Source organism: Amphiprion ocellaris, chromosome 5 (assembly GCF_022539595.1).
Source record: "Amphiprion ocellaris isolate individual 3 ecotype Okinawa chromosome 5, ASM2253959v1, whole genome shotgun sequence".
In the NCBI taxonomy this organism is placed as follows: Eukaryota; Metazoa; Chordata; class Actinopteri; family Pomacentridae; genus Amphiprion; species Amphiprion ocellaris.
Window position 1 is genome coordinate 17,103,940 of NC_072770.1, and position 20,282 is coordinate 17,124,221.

A 20,282-nucleotide genomic window follows, 5' to 3' on the forward strand; every position below is an offset into this window, starting at 1 on the left:
AAAAAAAAAAAAAGCTTTGATTTTCGTTTTATATTTAGAATAACGAGAAAGTAAAATCAGTAAGAGACAAACGGAAAAAGAACCGTTTTTTCATTTTCTGAGACCGGAAGTGGTCATCAGCAAGTGTGGAGCCAAACGACAACAAGATTCTCAGAGGGCGGAGCCAGAGAGCAGTGATTGGTCAGACCATAGATAATATAGAAGACAGCACGCTAGCGTATCTAGTCTAGGTATGTCTGTGGTCGGCACGTCTGGTAGCATTTCTGGCTGCTGTTGACCTTGTTTTTGGAGTAAAACACGGTAAGAAGATAAATACTTCTAACCAGTAGCGTTGTTTTGTTGTACGTTAAGTCAGCGACTTGTGAAGAGTTGTGTTTTGTCGTGTTTGAGCAGTTGGTCCGGACGCGTTAGCTAGCTAAGCGGCTAAGTTAGCTAGCGGGCTAATTAACACAGGTGGCTAACTTACCGCTGAACACCTGTTTGTTGCTGCCGCATCTGTCCGTCATTTTTAGAATGACCTTCTCAACCTGTATTTCTCTGCTGTGTATTTTAGCTTTTAAAAAAGTTATTTTACTTTAAGGTTAACTGAAACCTGTTAAGCTGCACTGAAGTTTAACATTCAGCTGGTTTGAATTAAACCGTGCTTAACTTAACATTGCGCAACATTACCTCTCTGAATCTCCATAATTTCATTAAATTCCTTCTCTCTTCCACTGCTCAAGTTCAATTCAGAATATAAAATGACATTAATAATGAATAAACTAACAACCAGCCATTGTATTTATTTATTACTGTATGTATTTGTAGTAAAACATGAGTTGAAACATCCTACTTTTGGATCTAGAACTGCACAAGCCGTTCATTTTCAGTCACCTGATGAGTTAAACTCCCCTTTTTTTGTGAGGTTGAAACAGAAAGTCTGAGTTAACAAAGAAAGTTCTTTATAATTTGCGATACCTGTTATCTCTGACTGAGGCTTTAGTTTCTGTTGAGCTGATTTACACATAGAAACTTTGTTCAGGAAAATTTCTCATTAGCTCAGAGGACAGGCTGCTTTTTACACAACCTTGTAAGAGAATGTCTGTCAATGCTTTCAGCAGAATTTAGAAACACAACACTTCCTAAACAGATATTTTGAGGCTGTGAGGTTGAACGTTTGAGAGTATATCAGTGTGTTTGTTTGTGGTCTTTCTGTTTCTAGGTGGAAGCTGAATTAGTGAGGATGACTCCTGCTCCTGTCATCTCTAAGCTCCTCACACATCTTTACCTGCACATGAGGAAAATCACTCCTGTAGAATGCAGGTATGTTTGTCATTATTATAAAAAGATGTTGTCTGGTGACCTGTCAGAAACCCATTATACAGAGTCAGTCAAAATAATGTTTACACACATCAGGAAAAGAAAAACTTGCATAAATATTTCAATACCAAATTTATTCAGACATCACGAGATTAATAAAAGTTATCTTTGGCCTCTACAATTACAAGAGGTGCTCAAAGTGGTGGCCACTGGCTTCCAGACATTTCTGTTGTGTTGTAGACGTCACTTGTTGATGCTCCATTCATGAGGGTAATGCCATCTGTTGGGAAAACATCATATAACAGGACACAGAGTTATCGTGATTTGATCAAACTTAGAAAGAGGTATCTATATGTATAGAAGTACTTATACAAATGAAATATTTATAAAAGTTTTTCTTTTCCTGATGTGTGTGCATTATTTTGGCTGACTCTGAACTTGATGAGAACAAAACTGTCATTTAATTGTTGCTTTGAAAGCTTCTTTAATGAAAACCAGCTGGTGTTCTGCTTTGAAACAAACTGCTGTTGAGGTCTGTGTTTTTAGGTTTAACCCCACAGTTTCTGAATGAACTGATAGTTTGTTTTTTTTCCTGATCAATGTGGACGTTATAATTGATGGTAGCATTTACTGATCATATAATCAGCATGACAATATAACAGTATAACATTCTGACCACCTGACTAATACTGTGTTGGTCCCTTTATGCTGCTAAAACTCCTCTGACCCAGTGGTTCATCAGAACCTCTGGGGATGTCCTGTGGATCCTGTGGATCCTGTGGGTTGCAGGGTGGGTCCTACCTAGACCAGGCTGATCCTGGACCATCCCACAGATGCTCAATCAGATCTGGATGTGGGGAGTGTGGAACCCAGGTGAACAGCTTAACTCTGTCGTGTTCCTCGGACCACTCCTGTAGTAGCAGTTTTATTTTGTCCTGCTGAGGGTGGCAGCTGGCATCAAGGACTGCTGTTGCCATGGAGACTAGGGGGTTGTTTGTCCTGCAGTGTTTAGGTGGTGGTACATGTCAAACATCCACATGAATGTCAGGGTTTCCCAGCAGAATGTTGCATTAGAACAAGATGATGGATGTTGTTCTCTTCAGCTGTCAGTGGTCAGAATGTTGTGGCTGATTGGTGGATCTGTCTGCCTTTACTCTGACATCCAGAGTTATACAAAAGTGTAGTATGTATGCAGAGCAGAAGAGATTTACTTTATTGGATGCATTTTTTTGTTTTTTAAGGGAGAACATTTTTTTTATCCACCTGAAGGAGACCTAATCTTTCCCTTCAAAGGATAGTTAATTGTTACTACGGCTTCCATAGTGGTCCCATCAGAGAAAATCATATCCATATACAGATTTTTATTAATTCCAGGGCTGGTTCAGTAAAGATTATAAGAAGTACATCAGATAATTCTTGGTCGCAGTTGGAATTTTGCAGCCTGAGAGATTGTTGAGAAGGTTTGCAGTTCTTGTTTTAGCAAAATATGTTATAATAGAAGATCTTTATTGTCATTGTACATGAAATTATCTGCAAACCAGCAAAGTGTATCAGTCTGAGGTATCTAAAAATAAATAAAGAAAAATGCTTCTAAAGCCAAAAATAAACAGAATATTTTGAGGGAATATTCTAAAAAGGAAAGAAAAGCTCCCTTCTCACTCCTCTCAGGATAAACTTTCATTAAAATTGACTTTAAATTTAGCTTCAACACAAGATAAAAACATTTACTTTCATTACTGATGCTGTCAAGTTTTAAAAAAGTTCATGCTACTTTTATAAAATGATGAAAGTGAATAAATTGTATTTCTGTGATCTGTGTTTGAGTTCTGTCTTTTCTCCTGTCATCCAGATGTTCAGAGGGAGATGATGCCACATCTGGTCCAGCCGATGGAAGGTCTTGAAGATCTCTGACTGGCCTCGACTGAAGATGGTCTTCTCACTGGATTTAAGGTTCAGATGCTCAGTAACAAATTCCACCAATGTGCTAACAGGGAAGCTTTAGGTTTATTAAATGTTGCTATGAAGGTTTCGCTATTTTTCTTTGTGAATGCAATGTGCTCCAACTGAAACTTGAATTAGAACTTAGAAGTAAATCCTTCCATCTGAAAGGATTTAGTTGCATTAATAACCTCATAACATTCTAATTTTTATTTCAGTCTTGGCTGGAAATAGAATCTCTGTATTGATTCAGGTAAAAACTGAACTTCACAGCATGTTGAAGCAAAACAACCAGATGAAAACTGTGATGGTGTTGGATTGTCAGACCGTAATGTTGCAGCTCAAAGCAGCTTTTCTATCTCGGTTCATTCTGACATTCAGCTATGAATCAACACAGCAGATGGTGATCCATGCTGTGGAAGTCTCACATCTCCTGATTTAATGGAGCTGCTTTGTACTTTTTACACTGTTTATTCACCAACACTTTATTGAATAAAAGTCCCATCTAGTTTTTATGAGGAATGTGATGTTTTAATTTCTCTGTGAATAACTGCAGTCTAATGCAACAGCTGGAATTGTAACATCTGTGCTGATATTGATCATGAAGTATTGATCAGAATACTTATGGTTAGCAGTCATCTCTGAAGTTTTACATTAAAATCTTTACTTGTGTTGTGAACTTTGGTAAGAAGCAGAAACTTTTGCGTTGCCATGGATATATGAGTGTTAAATTCTGTCTATGTTTTTATTTTGGGAAATGCAGTCCAGTTCCAGAATATGGAGGAATTTAGTCTCAATCACAGACAACAAATATCTGAAAGTGGGGTTATTGTTGTTTATCAGCACAATACAAAAAGATTAATGTTAGAAATATTCCAGTTAAGACTCTAGAATATCATGATTTATGTAAATTTACCTCAATAATATGAATGTTCAGGTTAAGATTGTACATTGATATTTATTATGCAAGTTTAGCTGATTAAAGTTTATGACTCTGCACTAAAATATTATTTAAATTGACATCATTATTATAATATTCAGGGTCAGACCCTGCAGTATTGAGATTAAGAAATCAAATATTCTATAAAATGTAAATACACTGCAGTCATTTGGATATATTTAAGTGAGACTCTACAACATTATTTGACACAAATCTATCTAAATCAAAATTTTAATAATTTTCACGCCAAACATTTACTAGACTGATTTAAACATTAAAATCACTCCTTTCTAATCCTCTGCTGTACATTCAAACCTGAAGCCTTAAATAGAAACACACAAGTATCTGATTGAAGGAACTTCTGTAGAGTCCTGGTTCCAGAACATGATGATAGAATTATAGACAAACTTTAACAAAAGCTGCCTGAGAGTTTACAGGTTTTTATGTTGGATTTCTTCAGTAATTTAATAAGCGTTATCAGCAATAATCAAGTGTTCATTTGATGAACTTGATTTCCTAAAACATACAGAATTGGAGCTCATATCTTTGGCAGCTGTAAAGTTTCCGCTCCTTCAAAGTTCACAACACAATGAATGAATTCCTAAAACACTCTCAATGCTGGAGAGCGTTTGATGCTGAAGCAGTGACCAGTTTTTCTGTTTCTTCTCTGGAGATGCACAATGAGGGACGTCTGCAGAGACTGAGAAAGAGTCTCACCACATCCTGACATGAGGAAAAAGACTTTATTGAAGACTACAATGAGAAAAACTATCAGACAGCAGACAGCATGCATTCAAGGTGAGCTCTGAACATTTGATCTGGAACAGGAATTCAATAACGGCAGCATGAGCTTCATTTCAGTCTGTAGCTGCTGAATTCATGGATGAATCATCTGGCGCTAGAGAGGAAGACCATCAAACATCCATGCCAGCTGAGTCCTAATCTATGCCTGTGTGTTTGCTTCTTTACACCGCTGTTAACAGTTTAGGCTGTTAAATTGTTCCAGATAAGACAAGTACAAGATTCTTCAGAGCCGTTCTACCACGAGCCTGACAGGAAGAACTCCAACAGCTACTGAATGTTCCTGTGGTTCCCTCAAGGCTACAGGAGGAGCCCTACGAGGACGAGCCGGTCCACCCGATGGTGGCCAGTCGCTGCGGTTCAAAAGCCAACACCGACTACGTGGACTTCTACTGGACCACACGGAGGCCTTCAAACTGGACCAACAAGTTCACCGACTCCCCGACTCGTGGGTCTGAGGACGCCGCCGAGCCTCGGTCCAGCCGGCTGCCTGTCTGTGGGTGTTTGAGTGCTGAGAGGTTTGTGGATGCATGTGAACGTGTCTGTGTTGAAACAGTAGCTTTTGACTCAGTAACGCCGGGAAAAACCAAGAGCTCCTTTATTTATGACTTCCACTAAAAAACTGATAAAAATAAGTTTGCCAGGGTTCTGACTGATAACAGATTATTAAATAATGAAAATAATCATTGAAACATTCCTTTAAACAATCCTTTTAGGTCTACATTTCCTTTACACTGACTTCTTGGTATATGTACAAGTATTTTGGGTGGAATATACCATTAAGCCTGATGTTCAAGGATTCTTCTGGGAATATACCATTAAACCAACCTTTTAGGTAAATGTTCCAGGATGTTGGGTAGAATTTACCATCAGATAAACCTTTCAGGTCTACATTGGAAGATTTTAGAGTAGAATATTACTCCAAACCATCCTTTAGGTCTACATTTAAGGTGGAATACTCCTTTACACCAAGATTTTTTGGTCTACATTGAAGGATTTTAGGTGGAATATTCCTTTGAACGAACTTTTTAAGTTTATGTTAAAGGATGTTGGGTGGAATATACCATCACACCAACCTCCAAGGTCTACAGTATTAATTTAATTAATTTATTAATTGTATTTATTAATTAATAAATACAGCATTAAAGGGACAGCACTGGACTGGTTTAAATCCTACCTATCAGACAGGTTCCAGTTTGTGCATGTCAACAATGACTCTTCTGAGCATACTAGGGTTAATCATGGAGTTCCTCAGGGTTCTGTCTTAGGACCAATACTGTTCACATTATACATGCTTCCCTTAGGCAACATTATTAGGAAGCACTGTATTAATTTCCATTGTTATGCTGACGACACTCAATTGTATTTATCTATGAAGCCAAATGAAACTAATCAGCTAGCTAGACTGCAAGATTGTCTTAAGGACATAAAGACCTGGATGACCTATAATTTCTTACTACTAAATTCAGACAAGACTGAAGTCATTGTATTTGGCCCCAAACATCTTAGAGAATTGCTTTCAAAGCATATAGTTACTCTGGATGGCATTACATTGGCCTCCAGTACTACTGTGAGGAACCTCGGTGTTATCTTTGACCAGGACATGTCCTTTAACTCGCACATAAAACAAATCTGTAGGACTTCCTTTTTCCACCTGAGAAATATTGTGAAAATCAGGAACATCCTGTCTCAGAGTGATGCAGAAAAACTAGTCCATGCATTTGTTACTTCTAGGCTTGACTACTGTAATTCCTTATTATCAGGTTGTCCCAATAGCTCTCTGAAACATCTACAGCTGATCCAAAACGCTGCAGCCAGAGTACTGACGGGAGTTAGCAAGAGAGATCATATTTCTCCTATATTGGTTTCTCTTCATTGGCTCCCTGTTAAATCTAGAATAGAATTCAAAATCCTTCTTCTGACATATAAAGCTCTTAACAACCAATCTCCGTCATATCTTAAAGACCTGATAGTACCATATTATCCTAGCAGAACTCTTCGCTCTCAGACTGCAGGCTTACTTGTTGTTCCTAGAATCTCTAAAAGTAGAATGGGAGGCAGAGCCTTCAGTTATCAGGCACCTCTCCTGTGGAACCAGCTCCCAGTTTGGGTTCGGGAGGCGGACACCCTCTCTATTTTTAAGACCAGGCTTAAAACCTTCCTTTTCGACAAAGCTTATAGTTAGGGCTGACTGGGTGACCCTGACGGGGTGAGCTGGTGTTTTCATTTGCACAACTGACTTCCCCTCTTGACGTCCCTTTAGTTTGCCCCTAGTTATGCTGCTATAGGCCTAGGCTGCTGGGGAACCTCTCTGGATGCACTGAGCCCTTCTCTAACTACCTATGTATTTACTATATATACCATTATTGCATTACATTCACTCTGTTTCTTTCTGTGTCCTTTCTCCGAGTGTCCCTGGTCCCAGAGCTGGATGCTGGATGCTTCAGATGTGTGGCTGTGTTTTATGGTCCTTGTGTCCCACCCCCCCACCTCTCTATCTCTACCCCTCTATCTGTATCCCTCTATCTCTACCTCTACCCCTCTATCTCTACCTCTTCTGTCCCTCTCAACCCGCCCGGCCAGCAGGCAGATGGGTCCCCCCACATTAGAGCCGGGTTCTGCTCGAGGTTTTTTTCCCTGTTAAAAGGGTGTTTTCCTTGCCACTGTCGCCTTTTGGCTTGCTCTGGGAGTCAGGCATATGAGTTCTGTAAAGCGTCTCGAGACAATTTGACTGTAATTGGCGCTATATAAATAAAATTGAATTGAAAAAAAAAATAGTGAATTTTAGGTGGAATATACCATTAAACTCACCTTTTAGGTCTACATTGGAGGATTTTAGGTGGAATTTTCTTCCAAACCGTCTTTTAGTCTACATTTAAGGATGTTTAGGATGGTAAATTCTTCCGAATCAACTTCTCAGGTCTACATTTCAGGTGGAATATTCCTCCATACTAACTTTTTTGGTCTACATTGAAGGATTTTTTCTAAACCACCCTTTCGGGTCTATATTTGAGGTTTTAGGTGGATTATTCCTTTTAACCAGCCCCTCAGGTCTCTGAGGATTTTGGATGGAATACTCGGTTAAACCAACATTTTAGGTGCATGTCCAAGGATTTTTGGTGGAATGTTCCTTTAAGGTGGATGTTTGAGGACCTTGTAGGTGGAATACTTCCTGAAACCAACCTTTTAGGTAAACATTCAAAGATTTAAGGTGGAATATTCCTTTAAACCAACCTAAATTTCATGTTTTGATCATTATCAAGTGAGAAACCTCAATCCAGACTCCTCATAACGATGTTTGAGATTTATGCTGCTGTCATTTGTTTAGTCCAGACTAAATGACAGAAATCCACAACTGTAATTTTATTTCAGGACTCGGTTATTAAATGTCAAATCAATCCATGTGACTCTAAAAACTCAACAGCTGTACAAACTCTAAGATTAAACTCTCCACAAGGATCCAAAATAAGTTGGACTTCTACATGAGAGCTTTAATTATTCTTCATCTACTTCCTGAAAAGTTTGGTCAATAAAAAAGACAAAAACTAGTGTTTTCAGCTGAACTAAAGACAGACTTTGTGATTTTTCTGCCCACATGTTGTGTTGTTGTAAACTTACTCTTTCAAATAAATACCCTCCTAACCTCCTAGAAACCAGCGTTTGTCCTGTTTTTGTGTTGCTCCTCGGCGACCCTCGAGACAGCCGGGTCCTAATGTTTTTTGAGCAACACACCATACTATGACGTTTTTACAATGATGGTTCTACTATGGAACCAGTTTGACATGTTCAGGCGTTCTTTGTGTGAAAACTCATAGATTTCAGATATCAGAAGGTGGTTTTCAACTTTCTTTGTTAACTTTCTGCTTCAACTTTAAACTAAATTTCCTTGACTAAGCCAGCCCTCTGGACTTCCAGTAAGCTGTGTTCCTATTGGCTGTCCAGGTGGCTGCTTGGTATTATCAGGAACACCTGAGCAGCTCAGTGTCTTCCTGCTTTATTTGGCTGCAGTGAAACATTTCCTCTGCTTCTCTTAACCACTGAACCAGGTTTGGCTCCAATGCTTTAGTTTGTTCTTTAGGCGTTGGCTTGCAGCTTCCAGCAGTGAAATCATCTTTAATGTGTTTCTTGGTGTGTTTTAGGGCTTTGTACTCGATAGTTGTCTTGGTAAATGTGGTTCTTTAGCCACAGTTAGCACATGGTGCTAACGTGTGCAGTGAGTGGGTTTGGTGCAGCTGAGTTGTGTCTTTATCTTGGCTGTAGTGAGTCTTTAGAGGTTTTTGGTCAGACACATTCTGTATTCTTGTTTGTGATGCAACGTTGGTTGTCCAGAAGGTAAGAGTTCCTGTCCTGATTCTCTGTTCTCAGAGGTTCTCTGGTAGGCTGCAGGAGACTTTAGCGTTTGGGTTGTGCTAGTTTGGTTTTTGTACGGTTTCATTTGGACGACTATCTTGAGGCCCCTCCATGTGGTTTAGTGAGGTTTTCTGCAACAGTTCTACAAAGCAACGTGCAGCAGAAGAGACTTTGAGAGTTTTTAGGAAGTTCTGGAGAGCAGACTTTAGAGCAGCAGAAACATTTGTCAGCAGTTTGAGCAGGAGAAGGTGAGCTTCAGAGTAGAAATGAGACGGAAACCTTCTTGACCCGTGTGGTGAGGTCCTGTACAAAGAGTTTGAGCAGCTTGTGAAGAGTCTATAGTTCTTTGGTCTGAAAGCACAAGAAGAATCGACTCATTAAAGGAGAAAACAGGAGATATTGTTGGTTCTTCTGCCACTCTGCAGTTTCCTTAGACTGAATATCAAGTTTGTATTTTAAATGATTTGCCATGTGAGCCCAAGAAGACTTCAATAAACTCCCTCAATCCCCTGGACACGTTTTATTAGAGTAGGCGGGGGAGGTGGGTGGCGGCCTCACCCCTCTACCCCCCCCCCCCCCACCTCCTTTTCCCGAGTTTCTTGAGTTTCCACGAGGTCAGAGGCAGAACAAGTTGTCATGAAGAGGTGCTGAAGTCGGCCAGGATGGAGTGACTTTTTACAGTGACTAGAAGGAAGACCACTAGAAGAGCAGGTCTTTAACCACCATCCATAAAATCCATGGAGTCGCTCCACAGAAATGAAGGGAGGTCAACTTTTATCAGCCTCCATCCAGATGTTCAACTTGATATCTTTACTTTGACATTTTTAGCACCACAAACCTTTAGTATCACACTTTATTATCCTTTATTAGGACTTTCATGGAATCCACCAGCAGATTTAGTTTTTGTTGACAAACTTTATTCTTGTCATTGTGGGAATGCAGTATTTAAAACTCTTCCTTCTATTTGACCTCATGTTTATTAGTTTTAGTGGAGAAAGTTTGAATTGTCAATTAGTCTCTTAAAAACTAAATAATAAATTGGATTAGTCAAGAGGTTTAAATTTCTTACTTTGTCATATTTTAAATATGACATAAAAACATAAAAATAAAGCATCTTGAGACAATTTGACCTGTAATTGGCATTATATAAATAAAATTGAATTAAAATTGTATGTATCTTGTAATGTTGGAGTAATTCAGCCATATATGTTGGAAAACACATTTTCTTTGTCCATTAATCTGTCGTTTTCTCCAGTAATTCATTTCTTGTTTTGGTTTATAAAATGTCAAGCCCAAATATATTCAGTTTACTGTCATAAAAACCAAAAAGATTTACATTCATGATGCAGGAATCAGGCAGTTTTTCACTTTTTATCTTAGTTTAGTCAGAAAGATAGTTGATAATGTGTGAATTGTTGCAGCTTGTGAGGCGTAGAAGGTTTTAATCTTTGGGGCCGAGTGTCAAAAAATATTTAGAAACAAACATTAACAAAACACTCAAAGATTTGAACATCATTTGCATGACAATGTCAAATTAAAGGACATTTATTTCCAACGTAAATGTGTGATATTCATCCTCTGGAGCTTTCTCTTCACATCATCTTCCACCTGGACTGGTTTGGTCGGGAGCATGTGCAACAAACATTTGAAAAACTGCACTTTAACATCAATGAATGACACTGAAGTTTAATCTCTACATCAATGAGACTGAGTCTGGATGTGCTGCTCTGTCATTAACTCTTAAGTTTAGGGAAAGTTAAAACAAAAGAGGACAGTTCAGATAAGACTTGAGAATGAGCTTATTTTGAACAAACATCTCAGATTTTCTGAGCTTCAGCACCTACAGCAAGATATTTTAACAACAAGCAACTCAAGAGATCCAGAAGTTGGAGAGAGTTAGCTTTAGCTGAGCCAAAGAACATGTGGGACGCTACCCTAGCAAACATTTCAGACTTTCCTCTGTGAATTCTGAGAAATAATTTCCTATTTAATGACAGAGCTACACATCTTAACTCTGTCTTTGTACAAGCAGTAGTAGTAATACTAAAAGTACAAGCAGCAGTAGTAGTATAAATAGTCGTAGAAGTAGTATCAGCATTTGTAATAGTATTACAAGTTGTAGTAGCAGTGCCAGTATCAGCAGCAGTAGTGTGTACTACCACTACTAGTAGTCACATTGCTATTACTACCACCAATACTACCAATAGTAGTTATAAAGCCTAACTCATGTATATCCAGATTACATCTATGTTCTTCCTCCAAACCCATTTTATGATTGGGATTACAGGCAGTTCTTTAGGACTGCTCTCAAATAATTGAAATGTTACTAAACAAGGTTATACTTATCAAATTAAATAGCTCTGGTCTCCAGTATATTGGCGAATTCGGTTCTTTGTACTTAATTTATTAGCATGATTTCTTTTTAATATGTTGTGTTCAGACTTAATTACTTCTCTGTCTACTTTTCTTATTCCATGTAGGTTTCCCAGAGACTATGGGTTGAGGAGGAATTGGAAGTTTGTCGGCTTAGACCTGGTGTCATTCCATCAGTATTAAACTTCCAGGCTCATCTTGGAAGAGTACGTGCCAGAAAGAAAATGACCAAGCAGCCTTGAGATCTTAGGCAGCGTCTCCCTGAGGTGGGTGTCAACGGTGTTCACAGTCAGGTCTGTGGTAATCCCATCAAAAAACAAAACAGAAAAAAATCTAGACTATAAATCAACATGTAACCAAAGCACTCTGTGTATAACGCCATAGTATAGGATGTAGTTCAGAAAATGTCAAAGTATAGTATGCTTTACTCGAGAATAACATAGTATGGCCTGTAGTTCATAGTACAGCATGTTGGCAAGAAAAAAAACAAAACATAGATTATTATGTGGTTCAAAAAGCGCAAAATGATAGGATGTTGCCTAAAATTGTCATGTATGATATGTGGTTCAAAAAATGTCATAGTGCAGTATATTGTCAAAATAGTATGTAATTCAAGAAAACATCAGAGTATAATATGTCATCTAAAAAATGCCATAGAATAATAATTTCATTGCACAAGTAAAAGTATAGTAACTTTTAAAACTGTTCGAATTCTTATATGTTGCTAAAAAAAAAAAAAAACTAAAACAAAAAAAGTCACAGTAATATGTCAATTAAAAAAGCCTATAGTATAGCGTGTCGCCCAACAAACATCATAGTATAGCATGTCGCTCTAAAAACGTCACAGTATAGCCTTTAGTCCACAGCTGTCAGTAGGTGAGGAGCAACACAAAAACAGTCCAAACGCTGGTTTCCAGAGGGTTAGACGAGAATTTATTTGAAAGAGTAAGTTTACAACAACACAACATGTGAGGGGGTTAAAAACAAATGGGTGTTAGTAAAATAAAAATAAATCAACAGAACTAAAAGTGAACTTCATGTTGACATTGATGGGCATTCCAACCAGGAACAAAGTAAAAGATAATACGAAAAAAAACTCTTCCTGTTCACCTCTTAAAACCCAAAACCACACCGCAGTAGCACCCTAAACTAAAACTACCAATGGGTTTCCTGTTTTCCTTTCTGAACAGTTCAAAGGTCCCTCTCTATCTCCCCACACATCCACCAACCACTGGAACACATCTCCAAAGTTCTGCCGGGCCAGCTCAGCTTCCCCTCAGAAGAAGTTCCTCCACCTGCCAGATGAAGGAGCCTTTTGAGAGGCAGCTGGCATCGTGATTGGACTGTACTTTGGTCTGTTCCAATCCAGCTTCAGCTCCAGAGACGGCAGGCGGGACGAGTCAACGGAGGCCGGGTGGACGAAGGCATGCAGCTGAGTACAATCCAGAAAACAACAGAGGAGGAGTGCAGCGGCCCAGGGCCAGAACAAGCAGAGTAGCATCGTATGTCTCTTAGAAAACATCATAGTATAGCCTTTGGTATGAAAAAACGCCATCATATACATCGTAGATTTTACAAATAACAAGTCAAAGGAAAGAGACATACATTGTCGAATTGTAGTAATTGTGGGCTGACTGATTTACTGATTATCAGTATTTTATTTTTTTACTGATTTACGGTAATAAATACATTTAAAAATGGTGCTACTTTGGCTCTGAACCTTAATCTACCTGTGGTCGCTCTGTCTTCTGGAGTGATTTGATTGGTTATCCGTCACGAATAAAACTCCTTTAACTTGACATCTCTAAACAAAACAAAAACGTATCAACAAAGTTTCCCATTAGAGTTTGTGTTCTTCTAAGTTTAACTCCAAGATTTTAAATGCTTTCATTTACTGCAAATGAATATCCAAATGAATATACTCCAAATGTCTCACTAATAATTATTATCAGCCTTAAAAACCCACAAAACACCCCTCTATGATCGACCACACTTAGTACAGTCCGGTTCCCCCTTCTATAAATCTGCTTGGAATCTTCCACTTCCTGTTTGTCAAAGTGGCCTTCTACCTGGACAGGTTTTGTTGGAGCTCATGCAACAAACATTTTGGGTAACTGCACTTTAATTTGGATGGATGACACTGAATTAGAGTCTGTTTTCATGAGACTGAGTTAAGATGTGTAGCTCTGTCATTAAATAGGAAATTATTTCTCAGAATTCACAGAGGAAAGTCTGAAATGTTTGCTAGGTTAGCGTTCCACATGTTCTTTGGCTCAGCTAAAGCTAACTCTCGCCAACTTCTGGATCTCTTGAGTTGCTTGTTGTTTAAAATATCTTGCTGTAGGTGCTGAAGCTCAGAAAGTCTGAGATGTTTGTTCAAAATAAGCTCATTCTCAAGTCTTATCTGAACTGTCCTCTTTTGTTTGAACTTTCCCTAAACTTAGGAGTTAATGACAGAGCAGCACATCCAGACTCAGTCTCATTTATGTAGAGATTAAACTTCAGTGTCATTCATTGATGTTAAAGTGCAGTTTTTCAAATGTTTGTTGCACATGCTCCCGACCAAACCAGTCCAGGTGGAAGACGATGTGAAGAGAAAGCTCCAGAGGATGAATATCACACATGTACGTTGGAAATAAATGTCCTTTAATTAGACATTGTCATGCAAAAGTTGGATTTCCCTTTGTTGAGTGTTTTGTTGATGTTGGTTTCTAAATGTTTTTTGACACTCGGCCCCAAAGATTAAAACCTTCTACGCCTCACAAGCTGCAACAATTCACACATTATCAACTATCTTTCTGACTCAACTAAGATAAAAAGTGGAAAACTGCCTGATTCCTGCATCATGAATATAAATCTGCAGTAAACTGAATATATTTGGGCTTGACATTTTATAAACCAAAACAAGAAATGAATTACTGGAGAAAACAACAGATTAATGGACAAAGAAAATGTGTTTTCTAACATATATGGCTGAATTACTCCAACGTTACAAAATACATACAATTTTAATTCAATTTTATTTATATAATGCCAATTACAGGTCAAATTGTCTCAAGATGCTTTATTTTTATACTTTTTTGTCATATTTAAAATATGACAAAGTAAGAAATTTAAACCTCGACTAATCCAATTTATTATTTAGTTTTTAAGAGAGTAATTGACAATTCAAACTTTCTCCACTAAAACTAATAAACATGAGGTCAAATAGAAGGAACAGTTTTAAATAATGCAGTCCCACGATGACAAGAATAAAGTTTCTCAAAAAAAACTAAATCTGCTGGTGGATTCCATGAAAGTCCTAATAAAGGATAATAAAGTGTGATACTAAAGGTTTGTGGTGCTAAAAATCTCAAAGATATCAAGTTGAACATCTGGATGGAGGTTGATAAAAGTTGACCTTTCATTTCTCTGGAGCCGACTCCATGGATTTTATGGATGGTGGTTAAAGACCTGCTTTTCTAGTTGTCTTCCTTCTAGTCGCTGTAAAAAGTCACTCCATCCTGGCCGACTTCAACACCTCTTCATGACAACTTGTTCTGCCTCCGACCTGGTGGAAACTCAAGAAACTCGGGAAAACCTGTCGAGACTCGAGGAACTCATCGAGACTCGAAGAACTCGTGGGGCGGGGGAAGGTGTGGTGGGTGGTGGGGGTAGGTGGGGGAGTAGAGGGGGGAGGCCGCCACCCACCTCCCCGCCTACTCTCCGCCCTGACTCCACCCAGACTCCGCCTTGGCTCTGCCCATGTGGTCACTTTGGGAACTACGATGCCAAAGGGACGACGAAATTATTTCTTTTCATCTGATCTGTAGCTCAGTGAGTTAAGGATTTGCCTATGGAGCTGCAGGTCGCTGGTTCAAGACCAGACCCTTCTTAAATTTTTCTCAAAATCCTGACAAAGACAAAGAAAGAAAATGCCGGTGGTGGGTCTTGAACCTGCGACCTTCCAGTTGGTAGTCTGTCTTCTTATCCCCTGAGCTACTCGCTCAGATACTAATTCTTCTTTTTTTTGTGCATTTATCATCTATTTTTTTTCGTTTTCGAGTTTTTTTTTTAATTCAGGTCTTGTCTCGACCGTTTTTCTCAGGAGGTTGGACTTCAGCCTTTGTGCTGGAGGGTTGAACCCTCAGTTCCAAGACTTTCCAAGCCTCCAGACCTCCCGAGTCCTAAGGACCTGAGCTTTCACACAGTCTGAGGGCTGAAATTTTCTAAGTCCCACAGTAGTTCTCTGTTAGATTTAACTTTCAGACAGTCCAAGGACTGATATCCTCTAAGTTCCTGAGTAGTTCTCTGTTAGTTTGAACCTTTCGACAGTCTGAGGACTGAAAACCTAAAAGTTCTTGAGTAGTTCTCTGTTAGTTTGAACCTTCAGACAGTCTGAGGACTGAAATCGTAGAAGTTTCTCAGTACTTCTCTGTTACTTTGAACTTTCTAGTTAACAGAAGCCTTAAAACTTGTGACCATGAGTCTTGATTTCACATTTAGACCATCCGAGTTCTTCTGTTCACTGTGGGTTTTTTAGAAATCCTGAACAAACTTTGATCCTCTTCACTGAACAGTAAAGTTTGTGGAGATCAGAAAGTAACATTAGTTTGATCAATCCCTTCAACCTCTAGTAGACTTTATCTGGAAATCAGTTTTCTGAAATGAGTTCTTAGTAAATCTGTCCACAATCAAACCAAGAATATAGAAAGAAGAAATGTTTGAAGAAACAACTTGATCTTTTCATTTCAGACTCGAAAACATTTTCAGGCCTTTATCTGTTTTTGCTCTTTTGATCATTTTATTGTTTCTTCTGTTTAATTTGATCTTCTAAAGTTTAACTGGTGCCCTTTCAAAGGTTTTATCTTTAGTTTGATTCTTCTTAAATGTTTAGTTTTGCTCTTTTCTCACCTTTTATTCTGTTCTAATGTCTGATCTGATTTCGAAATGTTTTGCCTTTTTAATGTTTAATTGTTGTTTTTTCAAATGTTTTATCGGCTTGTTTGAAAAATTTCGTTTTCTTTCCCAATGTTTAATTTTTCGATTAAATCTTCGTTAAGGTTTTTCTTTTTAAATGTTTTACCGCCTTTTAATGGTTAATTTTCTTTTTTAATGCTTCATTATATTTTCTGTTTAATTCCTATTTAAAGTTTTATTGTCTTTAAGATTTAATTTTCTAACTAAACATTTAATTTTTTAAATAAATGTTTTGACTTTTAAAGGTTTAATAATCTAATTAAATGTTTTGTATTTTTCTAAATGTGTAATATTCTTGTTTAATTGTATTTTTTAAATGTTTAATTATCTAAAATATTTCATCTTTAATGTTTAACATTTTTGTTTAAAAATTTTTGTTTAATATTGTAATTACATGCTTTGTATCTTCTGTTTAATTATCTAATTAAATATTTCGTCTAATATAATTTAATTGTATTTAATGTTTAATTTTCTTTTTAAAAGTTTTATTATATTAAATGTTTGTTTCCTTTGATTTAATTGCTTTTTTACTGTAGTTTATTTCTTTAATCTTTTTTCTGTCAAGATTTTAACCCCAACCGTAAAAATGAAACAAACCCTTAAATCACAATGAAAATACTTCTGTTGTCACAATCATGAGTTAGTCAATTATTCAGTTTATCAATTCAACTTTATTTGTTTAGCACCTTTTACACAGATGACAAAACTAAACAAGCAAAGAGAAAAAACTATGCTAAAACTATGATTAAAACTCAAAAACAAACAACAAAAAAAGATTTAACATCGTAATAAAATATGTGTCCAGGGGAGGGAGGGAGTTTATTGAAGTCTTCTTGGGCTCACATGGTAAATCATTTAAAATATAAACTTGATATTCAGTCTAAGGAAACTGCAGAGTGAAAGAAGAACCAACAATATCTCCTGTTTTCTCCTTTAATGAGTCGACTCTTCTTGTGCTTTCAGACCAAAGAACTACAGACTCTTCACAACCTGCTCAAACTCTTGGTACAGGACCTCACCACACGGGTCAAGAAGGTTTCTGTCTCATTTCTACTCTGAAGCTCACCTTCTCCTGCTCAAACTGCTGACAAATGTTTCTGCTGCTCTAAAGTCTGGTCTCCAGAACTTCCTAAAAACTCTCAAAGTCTCTTCTGCTGCAGGTTGCTTTGTAGAACTGTTGCAGAAAACCTCACTAAACCACATGGAGGGGCCTCAAGATAGTCATCCAAATGAAACCGTACAAAAACCAAACACAACCCAAACACTAAAGTCTCCTGCAGCCTACCAGAGAACCTCTGAGAACAGAGAATCAGGACAGGAACTCTTACCTTCTGGACAACCAATGCTGGTTCACAAACAAGAATACAGAATGTGTCTGACCAAAAACCTCTAAAGACTCACTACAGCCAAGATAAAGACACAACTCAGCTGCACCAAATCCACTAATCACTGCACACATTAGTACCATGTGATAACTGTGGATAAAGCACCACATTTACCAAGACAACTATCCAGTACAAAGCCCTAAAACACACCAAGAAACACATTAAAGATGATTTTACTGCTGGAAGCTGCAAGCCAACGCCTAAAGAACAAACTGAAGCAACGGAGCCAAACCCGGTTTAGTGGTGAAGAGAAACAGAGGAAATGTTTGTCTGCAGCCACATAAAGCAGGAAGACACTGAGCTGCTCAGGTGTTCCTGATAACACCAAGCAGCCACCTGGACAGCCAATAGGAACACAGCTTACTGGAAGTCCAGAGGGTTGGGTTAGTGAAGGAAATTTAATTTAAAGTTGAAGCAGAAAGTTAACAAAGAAAGTTGAAAACCACCTTCTGATCCCTGAAATCTCTGAGTTTTCACACAAAGAACACCTGAACATGTCAAACTGGTTCCATAGTAGAACCATCATTGTAAAAACGTCATAGTATGGTGTGTTGCTCAAAAAACATTAGGACCTGGCTGTCAGGGGACAAACATGTAAGAAACATGAGAACAGAGAGAATCCAACCAGTAGGTCACAGTTTATCATCCCCCAGTCATCTCCTGAAGTCCATATGGTGAGAGACATCAGTATCTGGTTGTTAATTTACCAGAGGATGCTTATAATCATGCTGATGTGGTCTGTACTCTACAATATTTTAGTGACTCAATAAATGCCTAAGTTGTTATTTTTTTTAAATGCTGTTTAGTTTTTAATAAACATTTAACAGCCTATATGTAATCAATAAATGGCCTTTGCCTATCTTAAGAAAAATTCACTCAGAACTCTGATATGTTAACAGTACTAAATAAATGAATAAATACATGCATATACACAAAAATAAGTTAATACATTAACTGGGTTAAGATAAGATTTAGATTTAAAAAAAGTTGTTTATGTTTTTGCAGAATCCAGTATTGCTCACTGGTTGGTCATTACATTTTATTAGTTTGATTTCACTGTTTAAAATGATGCCACCTCTTTTCAGACAGAACCTGTGATAATAAAACAATACAAAATTTTTAGTTCCGTGTTAATAAAGCACTTAAAGCTTTAAGTATGGCTAAATGCTTTTTTCAAAATTAAATATATCACTCCTTAGGTGGTAGTGGCCCCAAGTTCAGTAAAGTTGGAAAGATATTCAGATTCACACTTCTAGCATCAATAACTCGTTAGATATAGGTTGTCAAAACATAAACGGTGCCTCTTTCCCATTGTTGCAAGGTAGACAATGTGCTACAAGCCCAGTTTTATCAAAAGTAGCTGTCTTTCAAGCTACAGGAATAACATTGGTGTCTATGGAGTGAACAGGGTCCGTCTGCAATTTGCAAAACCGCTGCAACAGTAAAGAGAGACAAATATTCAATAACTTCACTCTTATACATTGTAGTGTCACTAAAATAACTGCAGCCTTCAACTGGCTCCTGCTGACAAAGTGTTTTAACAGAAATGTAAATGCTGTAATTTGATTCTTTTAATGAACCATGTAACTTGAATGGATGTGATGCTGGTGTGACCACAGTGCACACGTCTGATGTTGCTCACAGTGGTCCAAGGGACGCTCAGGGAGTTTGTGTGTTTGCTCAGACTCAGGAAAAATTACAGGGAACATTGATTGTAACACTGTTAAAATAATGAGGCTATGATATAATATAAAATAATATAGTTATCATTGCTGTGAGCAGTTTGTTATGGCTTTGTAAGGCTTTACGGACACTGGGCCTTCTTTATTGATTTTTAAGGCTCTTTTAACTCCCTTACATTACTTCATTGCTGTCCTTGTGTCTCCTTACCATACACACTGAAATGATCACACTGCAGATGCAGCTGTTTTTACTGAGCTTGGAAAATCCACTTTTACTCTCTGTGCACTTGCACCTGAAATAATCTGCAGAACAATCTAAAGTCTGAGTCATTGTTATCCTTAGATCAATTCAGGCTTCAGAATTCATCTCATTTTACTTCCATCTGCTCTTGCTTTAGTTGATTCATTTGTTTTTAAAACTTAAATGCTCTTACTGATATTTGTCTTACTTCACTAACTTTGCTTTTCATTATTTTGGCATTATTATCCAAGTTTATTTGAGTGCCTACATCTTTGTCTTTTCTTACTCAACTAGATTGTCTAAGAGGCTTCCAT

The 20,282-nt window shown here is 37.7% G+C and overlaps 1 long non-coding RNA gene across 1 annotated transcript; it reads left to right on the forward strand.

The window, feature by feature from the left end:
* The first annotated feature begins 229 nt into the window (after nt 1–229).
* Nucleotides 230–13,403, forward strand: LOC129348875 (uncharacterized). Its single transcript, XR_008601609.1, has 6 exons — nt 230–300; nt 1,202–1,302; nt 3,149–4,975; nt 5,161–5,496; nt 11,809–11,967; nt 12,892–13,403. It is a non-coding gene; the product is annotated as an uncharacterized LOC129348875 (long non-coding RNA).
* Nucleotides 13,404–20,282: the final 6,879 nt, after the last annotated feature.